Source organism: Anser brachyrhynchus (assembly GCF_964034855.1).
Source record: "Anser brachyrhynchus genome assembly, chromosome: 8".
Taxonomy (NCBI): Eukaryota; Metazoa; Chordata; class Aves; order Anseriformes; family Anatidae; genus Anser; species Anser brachyrhynchus.
Genome location: NC_137702.1, coordinates 5202032 through 5219438, shown reverse-complemented (window position 1 = coordinate 5219438; position 17407 = coordinate 5202032). Strand labels below are relative to the sequence as shown.

Below are 17407 nucleotides of genomic sequence, written 5' to 3'. Positions count from 1 at the left end.
TCACTAATAAAACCCACAGTGCCACCGGTGGAACAAATGAAAACACTTTTACTGTGATTTATTTAACTCTTTTATTTTTTTTAAAGACTTCTTCAGAATAAAACAAATATTGGCAATAAAATCTTCAGCAACGTTTATAAAAGCTATAGAGAGGAAATCTATGTTCCTTAACGTATTCTTTTTTCTTCAGGAAAAGATGTTTTAGCAAAATTATTTTCTACCTTTTTAAATACATTTTAGATTTTTCACTGGAGTTGTCTTTGAAGTTCAAGACACAAAAACAATCAACTTTAAAATTAGCACATAAAATTAATGATTGCTGGAGTTGGCAGGCTTGCTGGAAAACCAGGACTCTTCTGGCATTTTCATTTGGAAAAGCTTCAAAGCTGCTGCCTGTGTTTGACATTAGAAGCAAGAGCTGAAAAGTGAGGGAGAAAAGAGGAAAATGCCTCCCAAATATCAGGTGCAGAGCAAATTTCAAGGGTAAAAGCACCCAGTGCTGCAGTTGTGATTGCAGTCTTAGGGACATGACTGAAAACCACTGAGTAGCTTTATTCTTTTTTATTTTATTTTATTTTATTTTATTTTATTTTATTTTATTTTATTTTATTTTATTTTATTTTATTTTATTTTACTTTATTTTATTTTACTTTATTTTATCTTTAGCATTCATGGGTGAAAATAAATAAGGGATGGGTTCTGGGGAGCAGTGGAAGAAGCGACTGATACGGTCATGCACAACAAATCAGTTATCATACTTACCCTAGAAGAAATATACATACATAGCGATGACCAGCTTGGGTTAAGAAGTCACAGTTGGATTTGGCTAAAGTTGCTTAAGGATCTGAAAGCTGTTCCTTCTTTAGATGGCACATATTTGGTCACCTACCCTAAGATCAGAACTAGCAGCCCAAACATTTTGTTGTATTTTCTGTTTTCCCAGCGGCAGCTGTGAAGCAAAAGTTTCTGGGGAGCAAAGGACACAAAATTACTGCTTTATGCCTTCATTAGTGGAAAATTAAGTTTTCCCTCGCCTGTGAGAAGCCAGCCAGGTGTGGGGCTGGTGATGGAAGACAGCTGCAAACAAACGTGTTGAGTGAATTAATGTAGTGTGCGGCAGTGGAAAAAGAGTTCAGCTCTGCAGGAAGGACTTGGTTATCTCAGGTTGAGCGAGGCTGGAAGAAGGTTGGTACGGGCTGCCCGAAAGTCCAGCTACAAACTGCGCGTTAGTATTTAAAAAGAAGGAAAGGATGTCTTCAGAGAGGAAAAAAGAAAAAAAAATATGCCTTGAGAGCAGCAAAATTGGCAAAATACGACTTGCTATAAGTTGGATTCTTGTTTTCTCGAGTGGATTTGGCTTCAAAAGTAATTAGCGTCTTGTCACATGCTTGGGCAGTCATGCCAAACAGCTCAACAACACATTATTTTTGTCATTGCACAAAAGGTGATATTGAACCCAGAATAACTGTTTCTATTTATGACTTTGGCTTTTGGCCTAAGCTCAAAGGAAGTGAAAAAAAATAATGATATCCTTTCCTGAAGGTCTTGGGGCACTTGAGTTTCAGATGTTAGTGTACAAGAAAGTTTACCAGGGTCTCAGCATCAATAATAAAGGCAGCTCCCCACTAGATTTGTTTGGGTCGTTTGGTGTTTGTCAGAGAGAAAACCCAGCACAGCAACCCCATAGGATTAGCAGCTGAGGCCACAGTGATTCGCTAATCCTACATCTACCAAAGCTTTTCTGAGGTGTTGGCAACTTCAGGAGGAAGAGGAGGACTCAAGAGCCAAAACTTTGTGCCTGCTACAAGCCCGCTGCCTCTAAGAGCTATTCCAGTGGGGCAGTGTCTTGGGAATGTACCTTTGACATCCCAGGAAAATATTTCAGTCCCTTAGTGCATTGGTAAAACATACCTAGAAGGGTGGTAGAGTTCCTTCCTTCTCAAAGAAATTATTGTTTAACCTGAATATTGATTAAGCCAACGAATCGTGTTGGCCAGGGTGTAATAGCTGAACAGGTACCTGCAGGGACAGACACCAGGTAAAAGAGGGCTTTGCTTTGCAGGGAAATGGGGAGCAAGCGAAGGGTGGGTATATATGTGGAAATGGGCTTAATAAACACCTACTGAACCTTCTACTTCCCTGCCTGTAAATACCCAATGAGGTATTTTAATCTTGACCTTTTTAAATAATACACAAAAATCTTATTAATAATTACGTTCTGGAATGCTCCTGGTTAGTCAACTCCAGGGCAACAGCTTAGCTTGACACAACTGTGTTTGCTTTAAACTGTGTGGACTGTGCCAGTCTGTGGGGGTGATTCATTTGCTGGCTAATTAACAAACGTCTAATGTAAATTTAACATTCACTTCGCCTTACATTCCTTCTACCCAAACTTCTTTTTGAGTGGGGTAGCTGCAAGTGGAAGCCAAATATTTTCGTTGGTGGAGCCAAGGGGATGGCATATGCTGCTCATTTAGATTTCCATTTCCTTTGCATCTTTTCTGGGGCTGAACGTTAGGCGTTAATATTTCCAAATACAAAATCATTTTTGTATGGGAGTTTGCAAATAAACCCCCAAGAGTTTCTGGTACTACAAAAGCTTAAACCTCACCTTCTTTACTTTGCAAAAATGATGCCCTGTGATGTTCCCCAATTCCTTCTTTCAAAATGTTCTCAGAAATTAATGCAAAATGCATGCTCAGTTCTGCTCAGTTCTGCTCAACAGAACGGTGCTTTGGCTCCTGGTCACCTCTCTGCTGCAAGCAACATCTCCATTCTCCCCGATGGTGCTTCACTACTTCTTTTGGACATTAGTATTTCTGGAATAAGGCGACACAAACCACGATGTAGACAGGATCAGAGCTTTCCCGATGGCCCACGTAAGAAGGGAAACAACTTAATCCTGCAAACAGACTGCAGGCTCCGGCAGCCTACCAGGAACACGCTCACCAGTGGCTGCGTTGTGGGGACAAGCTGGGTAAACAGCAGCAGAGATGAAAAGCAAAAGAATTCGGCATGTCTGGAGGAGTGAGGGAGAGCCCTGGGACTAGCGTGACGCAGTGCAGATGAATAGTTTGGGCTCAGATGACACTTGTCACCGGGCTTTGCGCTGCCAGCTCCGCGTCCGTTCCCCAGGGGGTGTTTTGGGATGGAAACCCAACATGTCCCAGCACATGCAGTGCGCCAGGACTCAGGCCCCAGGAGGTGTCTGGAGGCAGCAAACCCAGCCACACGCAGAGCCTCACCGATTTTAGTGCAGGGAACACCTATAGCCAGAATCCATCATTTCAAATGTTTTATTTTAAGTGGAGGACCATGGTTTCTTGGAGCATTTTATGATAAATATCCTCTTCCAACTGGCTAGATTTTTTAAAATTATATATTTATTTTTTTAACCTCCCCCCTCATGGGGAAACACTTTTTTAAGGGAGTGGGATTTGGGGAAGCCTGTCCTGGGGAGCTGAGCACATGACGAGCTGCTGAGACCTCTCAGTGCTGCTCCTGCTGCTCCACTTTTCAAGTCTGGAGGAGGGACACAACCTCTTTTCCTCAGCTTCCAGCTCAGCAATGCAGAGTAAAGGCTGCTGAAGTCCATCAGGGCTGCGAAGTGTAATTAAGTCACGTTCTTAACGTGCTTGGAGATCATCTGATGAAAGCCATATGCTGATACTACGCTCATCGAATGCAGGTTTGATTTCAAGATTATCTGGAAATGACCCAACAGAGAGAGAGCGTTTGTGACTGCTCTTGAGAAACGCCTGCACAGGATCAGCCATCATCCTGTTTCTCCAGGAGAGAGCTCCAGGCGCATCCAAAGAGATTTATTTTAGAAGTCGCACAGTAATCTCACAATAACATCATCCCGACGTGATTTCCAGCACCTCCTCACTACAGCTCCATTTCAATGAGATACAGAGATACCGTGAGAATGTCTTTTTTTTTTTCTTCTTTCTTTTTCTTTTTTTTTCCCCAGCCTATTTTGCAATCTCTTAGTGATGTAAATGTACTTTTCACCTGGTTTGGTTGAAGGTTTGGGCCAGCTCTGTAGGTTGAGCTTGGACAAAGATGAGTTTGGCTCTGGGCTTTTCAGCTCAGCCCCGTTGCTGAAACTCCGGGGAAGAAGGGCACAGGCCATTCACGGGGCTTTCACTCCTGCGGGATGCAGAGCTCTGAGCCATCACCTTGCTTCGTTGGCTAGCAAGGCCATCTGTGTGCATTTATGTTTGCTACTGTATGGACTGGGTGTATATATAAAAACTTCTGCCTCTGCTGCACATACACCCACTTGGCGAGGCTGTAGCTGAGCAAACACAAGTGAAGTTTTTCTGCAGCTTCCAAGACTTGCAAAAACAGAGTGCCCTTTTCAGATGAAAAATTCAGACCATCATCAGGACTGAAAGATGTCTTCTCGACTCTCCTGTGCTCCTTCGTGGCACAGGGAAACCTATATAAAGAAAATTGGCCGGCTCTTGAAAAGCATAAATTAGAGGAACTGGCTGGGGGAGAGGTTTCGGAGTCCGTTAGGGCTCGAGAAGGAGTTCAAACGCTTCGTTCTTCAGCTGCTGGAGATAAAAGTCCTGGTACATTCAATTCCCGCTTTCTGCCGCTGCCAATAAGCAGGGGGGCTTCTTCCTCAGCCTCTTACCACTGCAGAAATAACAGAGATAAAGCAAGCAAAATAAATAAATGCTTTGTGGCTAGAATAGATAATAATTTCACCAGCTGAATATTAAAATATCAAAGCTCAAGGAAAGGATATATAATTATGGGCCTTTGAAGTTCAATAAAGGTCTGTTTCATCAACGTGGTAGCTACTATTTCAAATGCAAAGATAGAATGATAATGCTACGCTGGCATTTCTGATCCACGGAGGATATGTTGGGAGAAGAAGGAAGCCCTTTAAGACAGAAGCCATTTAGACCATGGCTGATTAATTATGCTACCCCAAAAAGAGCTGTCCCTGGCAGGAGAACACTGCTCAGCATCATTTCTCTCCTTTTTACTCTTGTCGTAGTTTTGATTTTCCTTTTTAAGAAGGATTTATGTCTGGCCCAGTAAGGGCAGACGACATGAAGCACACTGAAATGAAGGGACTCTATGTGCTTGGGTAGGCTGGAAATATCCCCAGACGAAACAGAGGATCCCGATTCTCCAGCCCAGAAAAATATGGCTGCACTTTGTTTGATCCCAATTACTTAACCCAAGTGTGGGTTAAAAAGGTTAGCAGAAATTCTGGGTGGTGAAGATAGTTGACTTTAATTCCACCCTATGACAGATAGAGAAAAGCCGTCCTCGAGACATCTTGCAGAGGGCATAAGGTCCTGAAAAATCTTAAAATCACGTTTTCCCCCAGGCCCTCGCTGCAGTGGCAGTACCTGGCTGTGGGAACATCCTGGGGCACCCCGGGGAGAAGTGCTGGGCCCTGGGGCACTGCCCCAGCTTGGGTGGAGGAAGGAGAGTGGTGAAACCTGCGGCAAGGCATGCTTTTATCTTAATGTAATTTGTATTTGTTGGTAAAGACGTTTCACTGTCATCACAACGAAATAAAAAGATGTAGCTGTTAAAGCTACGAGTGCCAGCAGTGTTGATATCACACAGTTCTCGTGCTTAGACAATTTTTTAAGGTTATTTCGTATTCTCGTAGACTGTAATCATATTTGGATACATTTTCCATTTTGGATTTACATCCAATGCAGTTCTGCGGCTGGGGGAAGATGGGTGAGAGCCCTCAGCTACACCTCAGCGGGAGAGGGGCTTTTAGCTGCAGGACTTTCCCACCCAGTCTTGGACAGAAAGTTGAACTTTTATTAGGTCTCTGCATGAGCATACAAGTGTAAGAAGAGTGTACCGTATCTGATTTCATAGGTAAAGTGTGTTATACAGCTTTTGATCCAAAGTGGAAAACCGTGGGGAAAAAATGGTCTTCGCAGCCCAGCCCTGCCAGCTCCCCGAGCCCAGCCTGAGCCGGGGCATCGCCTGGCGTGTGACAGCAGGGAGGTCGAGGACAGCCTTTTTGCCAAGCCTTTTACAACGGTGAAACGTAACCCTTCGGATTAGTTCCACTTCTCATTCCGCCTGGTTTTATATCAACACGCCGGGGTGGGGGGGAAAGCGTTGGCTCAGCGCACAGAGCGAGTCTGGGAGGAAGGCACGGATGGGTTTCTCCCAGCTCCAGCATCCATGAGGACGTGCCCCCTGTTTTTGTGGTGCTGATCCAGGCGCGTTTGTAGTGCAGCTCAGCTGTACCTCCCTTGCTTTTTGTCCTGTCTGCTTTTGTTTGAAAACTGGTATCTCTCATTGCGCTGTTTGGTGCACGAGGACTTCTGCAAAACCCTTGCAACAATCCAAGTTCAGTGCTGACTTGAGGGTTATAAATATCTTGTTTCTTTCCTTCAAAGCAGACAGCTTCAGTCATGAGCTAACACGGAAAGGGATGGGTAAAGAGGACTGCTTGCCCATCGCCGGGTGTGATTTCTCTCGAGACCTGCTGTTCTTGTTCCCTCCCTGCTTTCTCACGCTGCTCAATTCAAGGTGTCCCAGGATCTCCCAGTTGGGGTGGGGAAGCTGTGCCTTTCGGGATGACAAATGGGGTCACCCCAGTTTTGGGGCGGGCATGGGGACATCCCTAGCCACCTCCTGTCCCAACATCCTTCTCCACCAGCGGTGTCCATTCATCGAGGATGCAGCTTGGGGTGGGCTGCAGGTCCCCAGGAGAGCCTCTTGGTCCCCACACCTGAGGATGTCAGCTCTGACCATCCTCCGGGGGCTTTCACAGAAGGCAAGGAAATCACTCAGGAAGTACCGTAAATTGAAACCAGAATTATTATAATGGAATCTAAGTGAAACCGTAATATAAGAGAAATCGCAGACAAGGATTTCCTCTCTTCTAGGGCAGAATAGGCAATTTAAATTTTAAAAAAGATGAAATTAGGGAGTGATATACAGTTCAGTGGAGAGCCAGCTGGTGTCCTGGTTCTGCTAGAGAGGCATTTGTCTTCAGATTCAGCCCTGTAGGCTTTTATTTGCGCATAGATCCTTTATTTTTTTGTCAGTCAGCTGCTTCCACTAAACCACTTTAAATTAAGTCTTGGTCAGTGTCAGAGTTGAGAACTGTTTTATAGGGATGAATTTGCGGAAGATCACCCAAATACCTGCCCCTGAACTTGTCAGTTATAACTATATTCTCAGCAGAGGCTGAAAGCCATAAACCTCATGCTGAGGGCTTTGAATATCACTTAAGAGCTTAAGCCACAGCCTTGGGGTGAGTTTATGAGAAAAACCCGGAGGGACCCAGCAGTGGGCACGAGGAGCTGGAGCTCTCCTTCCCTTCTTCTGGCAGGGAACGAAGCCCCACGGAAAGAGGTGGCAAAGCCTTCTGCAAACAGCACGGCGCTTACCTTGCGGGAAAACTCCAGAAAACACTGGAAAAACAAACGTTGTCGCAAGCTAAGGTCAACATGACGGAGTGAGAGGTGGGATGGGTTGGTCAGAGCAACGAGGGAAGCACTTTCCTCATGTGAAAACAGCTTGTTAAAGCCAAACTAATTGCTTGGCCCTCGAATTATCTAATAGCTGCTTGTCCTTTCTTTGGCTGGCTCTGTTCCCTTTCTGACACCACAGACAAGAGCAAGCATGCAGCTCCGATTTAGAAATGTCAACGTGGTTTAGGTTAGGGAATGTTTATAATAATTACGAATTGCCTTTACGGTTTGTTTGCTTTCCATAGCAATTGCAAGAAGACAGCAGCTGACAGCTGTGGAAATTTCTGGTGTTGTTCCCTTACTATAGAAAAACATGGATCTAATTAGTGTGTACCAGCAGCACCATATTATTAAATTAATAATAATTAGAAAGCTATTTGCACCTGTGCTAATGTAACACCATTTATCCCGGAGCATGCTAAATCATTAAGCGCTTTGGGTCTCTCATGACACCGGCTTTACAAACAGGCAGGCAGAAGGGGGAGAGCCGGAGGCTTTCCCAAACTCCCAGAGCTACCAGTCAAAGGGAAATTCGTCCCTGTGCGGGGCAGTGGGGGCTGCCTAACACATGGAGGCCGCAGTGCCGTAGGCACCATACTCATATGTATGTAAAAATACCTGTGAACAGATATTAAATGACCACCAAAAGCCCATGTGGAGGGAAGCAATTATTCAAAATAAACCAGAGATTACCAGGGCTAGTAATAACTTCTGCGAGCGCAGTGCAAGGCGAATTCTGCCATTTTTAACATATCAGCCAAGACTTCTGCTGTCAAAAAATCCTTTACGAACCCACCAAGATTCCTTTTGCCCCTTAAGCAACAGCAGAATAGCGATGTTTATTGAGCTGATACGCTGCGTTAGCCTTGGCTGTTGTGGAGTGATTATGGTTGATATTTTTTGAGGAAGTAGATAGACCATAAGGAAACATGTTGGAGTCTAAACTATACCACATCCACACAAAATATTTGCTGTGGTTGAATTTGTGCAGCTTGAAACTTGACTCTTTCAGTTAATTTCTATTTATTTTTGGCATTGTTTATGGTAGGAGACGGCAACATCCCTCCTTAAAGATTGTGTACCATTCTTGGAAGCACAAAGGAAATAAACTTCTGCCAGGGTGACACCATTTATTATTATTACTCCTAGTATTTGTTTTGATTTTAGTGGGATGGAGAAGGGCAATCAGGGTCAAACACACTGTGTGAGACATCTTATAGGAAAGATGGCCCCTACCTCCGAAACAATTGCAGTTCAATGAATGCCTGGGTTCAGCAAAGTGTTTAAGCACAGATTTAATTGTAACCACATGCACGAATCCCTTTGATGCCGCATCATATCGGAAGCTGTGATACAAGACAACAATTAGGCCCATTGAGCAATCATATGGAACACGGATAGAGAGGGAGCTGAAAGAACACGCAGTTAAGCAGGCCAAATAGATAAAAGATGATGCCCTTTTTCCCTCTCACTACGCATGGATCTGTGTTTTGTTGGCAGGGAGGCAGGAGGTTTTAGATCAAAAGTAACCCATGTAATCTCATTAGACCTCTTGGTCAACCCTCAAGCATCTTGAGTGCTCTCCCATGGCTGTCAAAGGAAGCAGAGGTGCAGATGTGGATGGCAACGTGACCAGGACTGCAGACTGAAAGCACCCTGGCCATGTGTAGTGGTTGTGTAGCTATTGTCCTTCTTAGCCCCCGAAGTGGAAGTGGTGATTGAAAGCCTCACCCCGAAGCTAGGTCCGCACCTCCAGCAGAGGTGCAGTAGCTCCGCAGCCCGCTGGTGAGTTTGCAACCATGACAGCAAATTATTGTGCTCCCTGGTCCGCCCGCTTCGACTGCGTTCTGCTAACGGGGACTACTTGCGTACACGAAACTTCTCCATCCGCTGTTGGAGGTGGCGAGCAGCAGAGTAGCCATCTGGCATTTCCGTGCGTCAAGCTGAACTGGAACAGATTGCTAACATCTTCCACTTGTGGATCGGAGTTTTGCAACTGTCTGCGTTCGCTTGTGATGTAACGTTTTGTAGGGAGAAAGTTATTCCAATTCTGTGTGTTTTGTAACAGATATTGCTGTGCTAGTAAATCACTGCTGAGTGACTGCCTGCTCAGATGTTAGATGGAATTGCTGTTACTGCACACAGGGCACGCAGTAGTACCTGATCAGTGTTTAGGGTCGGCCGAAGCCTCTGAGAACATCTGCCCATCATTAACTAAAGACTTTTGAATCCCTTTTTCCTTTCCTGCCTTTCTCATTGTATGAAGGCCGAAGGAAATGGTGATTTTTGTGAAAGCTATTTGTCCTTTGTGAACCTTCCTTGAATGAACTAATGTGCTTTACTACACGCACACCGAAACTTCAACACAGTGCCATCAAAGGGACAAATTCTGCCCTCAAATGAGTGGGTGGGCAAGAAACTTTAAGCTCTGCACATGCTTCTGATAGCCTTTCGTGTCTCATCTGCAAAGTATTGAACTTGGGGGCATAAATCCACAGGTTCAGCACTGAGAATCTGTCCTGCAATATTTATGGCTGTTGTTTAACTTTAATCTCAGCCATTCATTTGCTTCCCAGTTCTCGTATAATTAGAACGTATTAAACAGGAGCTAACCACAAGAAATATAAAAGGTTAACGCAGTTTGGAAATGTCAGTGGAATGAATGCAGCTCACTAGTTCACGGGTTCTTTCCATAAATATTTCCACCAGCCAAAATATTGACTTTAACCTTTTCCATCTCCTGCATGTGAAGCTTTGTATTCCCTTGTCGCAGCAACAAACGCCTCGGAGTGTGCGGATGGCGCTCAGGACGGCGCAAACCACTGCAGCACGCGGTTATGGTATTAATTAAGTGGCAGAGTCAGATTTCACGATTGTAAGGCACACCCAGGGATGGAAAACGTGGACATAACGAAAGGAGCAATATGTTGTTGTGGGAATGACAGAAAGCGTTTAGGACAACTGTTTGGAGCTGGTCCAGCAAGCATCTCACCCCAAATGTTTTGCTGTGAGTAACACCAGCGTTTGGACACTGGGCTGAGAGATGCCCTGGGTCACTGTCCTCAGCTGCTGGAGGGGCCCCTGTCTTGGGTCTGTTTTCATACATTGGTCAAGTCCCATCTTAAAAGCTGTTATATTCTCCTAACCACTGGTCCCCTGTGGAAGGCGGGTCCATCACCTCCTGATGGTGATGGTTAGAAGTATTTGTTTGTTGTTTTTTTGGCAGCTCAGGGCTCCTGAGTGCCCCATGCGGGGCTGGTCAGCACATCTCATGGGGGGTGCCTGTCGTGATTTACCACAAATCTCCCACGGCCTGAGCTTCATTCAAGAAATCAGCAGCTCCCACCGGTGCCCATTCCACGTGGAAATTTCCTGTCTGTCCAGGCTTGCTCGGGATGCTACATGGCGGAGGACCCACTGCTGTTTTCCTTGTGTCCCTCAAACTCTTGCCTGTTTGAGGACCTGAGATCATTCTAGTACTACACCCTAGCAGCTGTGCTCAGGGTTACCTGTCCCCTGGGCTTTTCAGGGTCTATGGCTGCCTGCAGGCTGCACATGCAAAATGTGTTATTCCCTTAGTGCTACCTGTGGCTTCAGCTAATGTGTCGTGACGTTTCTCTCTGGACCATCCCTAAAACCTGCCTGCACTGTTATAAAGCAGTGGGCTGCATTCAGAAGTGAAATCAGTCCTTTATACCACAGTGCACTGCAATGAAATATTTCATATTCAGTATTTTTTGACAGATTTTGTATCTAATGTCCTGGTGGGGCACCTGCACATCCTGAGAGCAGGTACTGGATGTGTTTGTATCAGAAGATACAAACCACACGTTCACATTGTGCTACAGCATGTTATAATGAAACTCAACAACATTTTACAGGATTGCCTCCGCCAAGGAGGCAGGTAGTGCCTGGAGGGATGTCAGGCGTCTCTGCCAGCTTGCTTACACCAGAAGCCCCACACCACGTCGTGGCAGGACTCTGCACCAGATAACCAGCTTTGAAATGTGAAATAGAGAGCTGCATCTTTAACTCACCTTCAGCACCAGGCTTCCTGCATCCTGCAGACTCTCGGAGCTGGCTGGGGGATCTGCGCAGCGTGCGCTGGGGCCGTGCAGATTTCGAGGTCCTCCAGACCCCTTCTACTCTTTCATGGTGTTTGGTGGGATTATCCCATTCAGAGAATTTTATCCCATAGTTTGGCTTTATAAAGTAAATGGGATTAAGTGTTGCTTAAAGCTAAGCCTTTGCCTAAGCACTGCCCTGAATTAGATGAGAAGCCACAGACCGCAAAGAACCGAGGAGGGCTCACTGCTTGGTGCTCTCATTACTTATCTTTTGTCCCGGCTTGTATTCAGTTACCTGGAAAAATTTTCCCCTCTATTGTAAGTCCAGTTGCCCAGGCACTGGTATTTTTCTCCTGAGGGGGTATGCTAATTTGAACAGGGGGTGTAACTGCAGAATACAAAGCCAAGTAAGCCAAAAGGAGATGTGTCACCTTGTAGAGCAGGGCTGCGGGTGGCACAGCACTCAGGAGGGCTTGGGAAGGTGTTTGCATCCAAACTGTGCATCCCTGCAATGACAAAGGATGGAGGCTGGACCTGAATCTGAAATCTGAGATGTACGCCAACACCACAGAAAGACAATGCTCACGTAATGATGCTAAACAGAGGTACTGCCTGGAAAGAAGGGAAGAAATCGGTGCCTTTTGCCCCAGCCAGAATGGCTCTGAACAGTTCATGCAGCTGTGGTGTCCTGCTCAGTGCGGGCAGCACCTTGCCTTTATGCTCGTTGCAGTTTCTGCTGCTGGTACGCTGAATTCAACGTTTAGTAAATATAAAAAGTGCTTAGTTTCCTGTAACGCCGACTATTTAAATCTGGGTTCAATATACATGCGGGAGTACATAGGATGCATTCTTTATGACTTACTGTATCTTTAACACCAATTCACAACACTTGTGTAATAATGGGCTCATGACAGAAATCAAGATTTGCCTTTGAATGAGTATATCTTTTATAAAAGGAACCACAGTGAAGCAGCCCAGTGAGACATGCACTTGGTTTTTATAAGGTTTTATGCAGCTTTCATCCTCCTGGGATGTGTGTGCTTCCCATTAGTGCATTCACCACCACCCCTGCCATCTGTCACGACTGATTTGCTCTTTCTCATCTTATCTCCCCCAGAGGAGAGCTGTTTCTGAGCGGAATTCAGATCTGTGTTTTTGTGGTGGTGGTTCATTTTATTTTTTATTTTTGGGAGGCATAGGGGGGTAGTGTTTCTAAGTTTCTTTGCAAGTACACCCTGCCCACTGCCTGTGATGGGGAAAGTAAGGTTAAAGATATGTCCCTTGCCCTGGTCGTGGGGACAGGTGACATCTCTGCCCTGGGGAGATGCAGGGTGGCACTGGCACCTGGGGCTTTTTGCACACAAAAGCATTCCCAGACCTTACCAGTACCTTGTAAAGCTTCTGGTTTTGCTGTTCTGTCCTGATTTAATGGGCCAGGCTTCCTAGTGGGAATGCAGCAATTCATTCCCCCCTTACCTGGGGGCGTGGTGGGACAGGAGCGAGCTGTGGATTCTCAGCCTCAAAGCCTTTGAGAAAGAGCAGCAGTGGGATTTGGAGCCTGAGGTGGTCCTGGTTTGGTGCCAGCCTCTCCCCAGCATTGCTTGGCAGCATCGTGGTTGAAGCCCTCGCGTGTCATCTCACAGGTGTCAGTGGCAAAACTCCAGTCAACCTGTCCGAATTACCCGTATGGAAAATTTTATTTCTGTGCTGGCTTTTGCTGTTGTGGTTGGAGCAGGAGTGATTACGAGGGCTGCATGGCACCACAGGGGCGCCGAGCTGTGCTGGGTGTGCGGCTCAGGAACGGGTGCGAATGGGGAACGGCCCCACTGGGCGCCCCGGTAGCTAAGGAATAAAGTCTTTTGCCAGATCTTTGCCTCCAAAATGAACCGGTCACAGAGGAAGAAGAGGCAGCCGCAAAGCTTGGTGCTCTGGTGGTTAACTGAGGGACTAAAGTCGGGATTAAGGGTGGTAAACTGCACGCTGAGGGATGTCGGCCCTATTTCTAGCCGAGCTGCCAGCCACGGGGAGATTGCTTTGATCTGGGAAGTGGGGAAAAAGTCCTTATATAGAGCTTTTAGACTCTATGTGGGTGGGAAATCTGGGAAATGTCCAGGTGGAGGAATGTTAGTGTTGGTATGTTTCATAATAATATGAAATAACTTAAATATGAAAACTTCTACTTTTGCTACAACTGGCATAACATTTCCCTAAATCAAAATCCTCTGGATCTGGTTATCGTACAGGCCTTTTCATCTTAAAATGGCTTTGCAAATTTTATCCGACTGCATTGCTTTAGAAACGCATCAAAATCGAGGGCAAAATATTACCTTTCTCAATTTCCTCCTAGGTAATATGTTGCGCTTTCATCCTCATTTGAGATGGATGGCTCTGGTTCTCTATAAAATTTCTCTTAGCATCCTGGTAAGAATCCTCTGCGGAATAGTTCATCATGGGCTGTAACATGACTAGGAGCCTAAGTTTGTCTTCCTTTCAAATCTTAACCTCAAAGTTTTCGGCTGTCTTGGAGACTTCCCTTGGCAGCCGTCAGCAGAGACCCCGTCAGTGCCTCTGCTGAGCTGGAGGCGAGGGTTGCATTACAGCAGGCCTGGCCTAGGAGCCGATGCTAATCTCTCAGCTTCCCTTTAAGACGGGATCTGAGCATTTGTTAAGGTTGTGGAGTTAAACCTGTGTAACAGATTATGGATCCCGGCCTACCCACTATCACCTGCCTGTCTCTTTCCGAGGAATGCAGAGGCTTTACTGCCTCCAGGACCAGACAGCATTTAAAAATACTGCCGGCGCTCAGCTCACCGGCTGATTTATCAGGAGGAACAGGCAGCAAAAGGGACTGGGGCTCCCTTCTCGCCTTTTCACTGCCCGGAGGAATACCAGGACTGTAAGGAATATAATATAGTAGCTGCAGCACGTCAGGAGCGCGTCTGGTGCCAGTTCAAGTAGAAGTCATGGGGCTTGATACAGAAATTATCAGCTGAGACTGTTTGGCTTGTGTTTCACAGGAAGCTGGATGGGACTACAACAACAGTCCCTTCTGGTTTTAAAAGTCTGCCGAAGTTATAAATGTGCAATCTATGCGAAGGTCTCTCGTCTTTGTGGGAAATAGTGGTGAATGAAAGTCTGAGGGATGGAAAGAAATGCATTGGAGATGCCGTGCATTAAGCGTAGTGCATAAATCCTGGCTCGTGCTTTTTTTCTTCCATGGCAAATGAACTTACAAAATATTTCTTTGGCCAAGATTCCCATGGTAACAAGAAGGCTGTTTTGTACTGGGAGACATTTCCCTCTCCGAGAGTCTTTGAAAACCGGCGTGCTCTGTAATACGTAGGTGCTGCAGAGCTGTCACCCTAAGCAGAGGAAGGGTGCTGTGGGCCAGCACTGAGGGCTGGAATGCAAAGACAGTGTAATTTAGCAGTCCTGTTGGCAGGGGTTGAGTTGCTCAGGGTTTTGTACCTGTTGCATCCGCTGTCAATGTAAGCGCTGCCTTTAGATTGATTGTAACACAGCAATAAAAGTCTTGAGCAATTGCAAATGGGGCTCTGCGCATCTTTCAGAAGATGCAGGGTATGATCCTGTGCTGACACCAGGTGAGGGCGAGTCCCCTGGTGTGGGACGAGGAGGTGCAGGCTTGGACAGGGCAGCTGCGTGCAGCACCCAGGAGGGTGTCTGGGAGCACGAAGGAGATGTGTGCGTGTGTGGTTGTGCAAATGTGGGCCCATGCAAGGGAGGTTTCTGCACCCCTGGAAGGCCCAGATGCTCATGGGAAGAGCGTGCACATGTGAACTGTGTGGGAGTTATTTGTGGAGCATCACCGCGTAGTGAGCGAATCTGTAACCTAACCTCCTCACCGGCTGGGGCCAAGCTATGAGAAAATGGTTAAAGTCATGGGGAAAGAGGATACACTGTCTGCCTTAGAGGTAAAGTTTTTCCGTCTGACTTCAATTGAAGTTTGAACCATGTCCTAAGTAAATAATATTTACACCCATCTAAGGGAGGAGGCCTTTGGTTCCGTAATGAGTCTGCAGTTTGTTCTGCGATACCTTTTTACATTCTGCCATGGAGTTTCTCATGCTCTGTACAACCTTGGATGGGTATTTATAGAGCAAGAACGTGTGAATCCATCACCCTTCAAACATGTGCTCAGCCCTAGGAACCGTAGTGATTCATATCCTCTCCTAATCACCATTGATTATATGCGGAAAACTTGGATAAACCTTCTGAGAGGCTTAAAATGCGATGTATATCTAGAATCCAAAATAGCCATATGGGTTGTGACTCACTTCTTTAGATGCTGTTCATAAAAATCAATTATATGGTCATTTTGGCTACCAGAAGGGATCTTTTCCATTGGCCATTTGTTTCCTAATATCATATTTTATAACTTTTTGAAAATCATAAAATGCTTACAAATTAGATAATATTTCTGGCAAGGAACATCTTCCATAGACACAGATCTGTCGTAGTTTATTCTAAAGCAGGCTGGAATCCTAGAACATGCTGGAATTTTTAGCATTGATGTGCTAAAAACACCTGGCAGAGAGAAGGGAAATGCAAAGCATCTGGAGACGAAGCGAGGCTGGGGAGCTGGGGAGGCGGCTGTTTGTCCGGCGGCTGGAGCGCCGCAGCTTGCTTGAATTTGTGTTCCTTGCCCAAGTCATGTAGACCAATGTTTTCAAATCAAATGGCTAAAATTAGAAAGCTCTGGCACTTCTCAGAGCCTCCGATCCAGGATGGCTTTTGGTGGTGTCCAGAGTGGTACTGGCCCAGATAAGTGCACCTGCTGGCGTTCCAAAAGGATTTTGCCAAATCTCTCCAAGCAAGCCTGCAGGAGTCACAGGTTTGGGCATTTTTCTTCGGAAGTTGCTCGTGACTTAGAGGCACTGCAGCAATCCCTGTCAGCCTTGCATCCATTAAAGTTTGAGCTCTCAGAGGTCTGCAGGAAGTTTTTAGAGCGTGGGCACCTTGATAAGGTGCTGGGAGGGCTACAAAGCCAAAGCGTGAAGGTCCGATGCTGAGATGGGGCTGGAGGCAGCCTGGTGGTACAGCTGGCCAGGGAAGGGAGATGCGAATAATGGTCCTGCCTGTACCTTACTGCGGCAAATGCCAGCGCTACAACCCCGGGCTCTAAGTATTAATCAAATATATTAAATGAAAAGGAGAAAATCTGAAAGGCTTCCTTGTCAGAAAGCATGGCAGCTGCTTCATATGATAAATGTTGCCTACTGAACGTGAAAAAATGATTATCCTCGAGATGCTGACTGTGAATTAATTCTGAGTAAAGTACAAGTTAACAGTCAGCTGCCTGTGCCTGCACGTCAACCTGACAGACCCACTGGCCTTTCCTGAAAGCTTTTTGATGTCCTGTGCTGGTGAGTGGCTTGATTAGGAGTCACTCATGAGATTCAGGTCTGATCCTTAGATAATTCTCTTTGTGCATCCCTCTCTCTTATTTGCCCTGCCTGTTCTGTGTGCAGGACATCCATCGACAGAAACCCACTTGAGAGCAAACGTTGCCCTTAAACACATTGCTAGATTTCCTTATTTTATTTTCTCAAGCTGTATAATAATTTTTTTTCCCTTGCTCAGCTCTTTGAAGTGTTGCTCAGCTGCTCACGGATCTTACGTCACATGAATATTTACGTGCATTTGTACTTTGCAAAGCATGATTTGGATCACCTCTGACGGACAAGCGAGCACAATTCCTGCTGACTTGGCCAGAAGGCTGCCAGCATCGCCCAGAAGTAACCGACCTTGCTTTGTTAAGCAGCTATATTGATCATGTCATGTGCTGATTGCATGAGCCCTCAGGATGGATGGGGATGACTGTATGAGGCATGCTGGCTC

The 17407-nt window shown here is 45.9% G+C and overlaps 1 long non-coding RNA gene across 1 annotated transcript in view; it reads left to right on the top strand.

The window, feature by feature from the left end:
• LOC308199117 overlaps positions 1 to 17407 on the top strand; it is a 369069-nt gene that overhangs the window by 172543 nt on the left and 179119 nt on the right. The window lies entirely within an intron of this gene.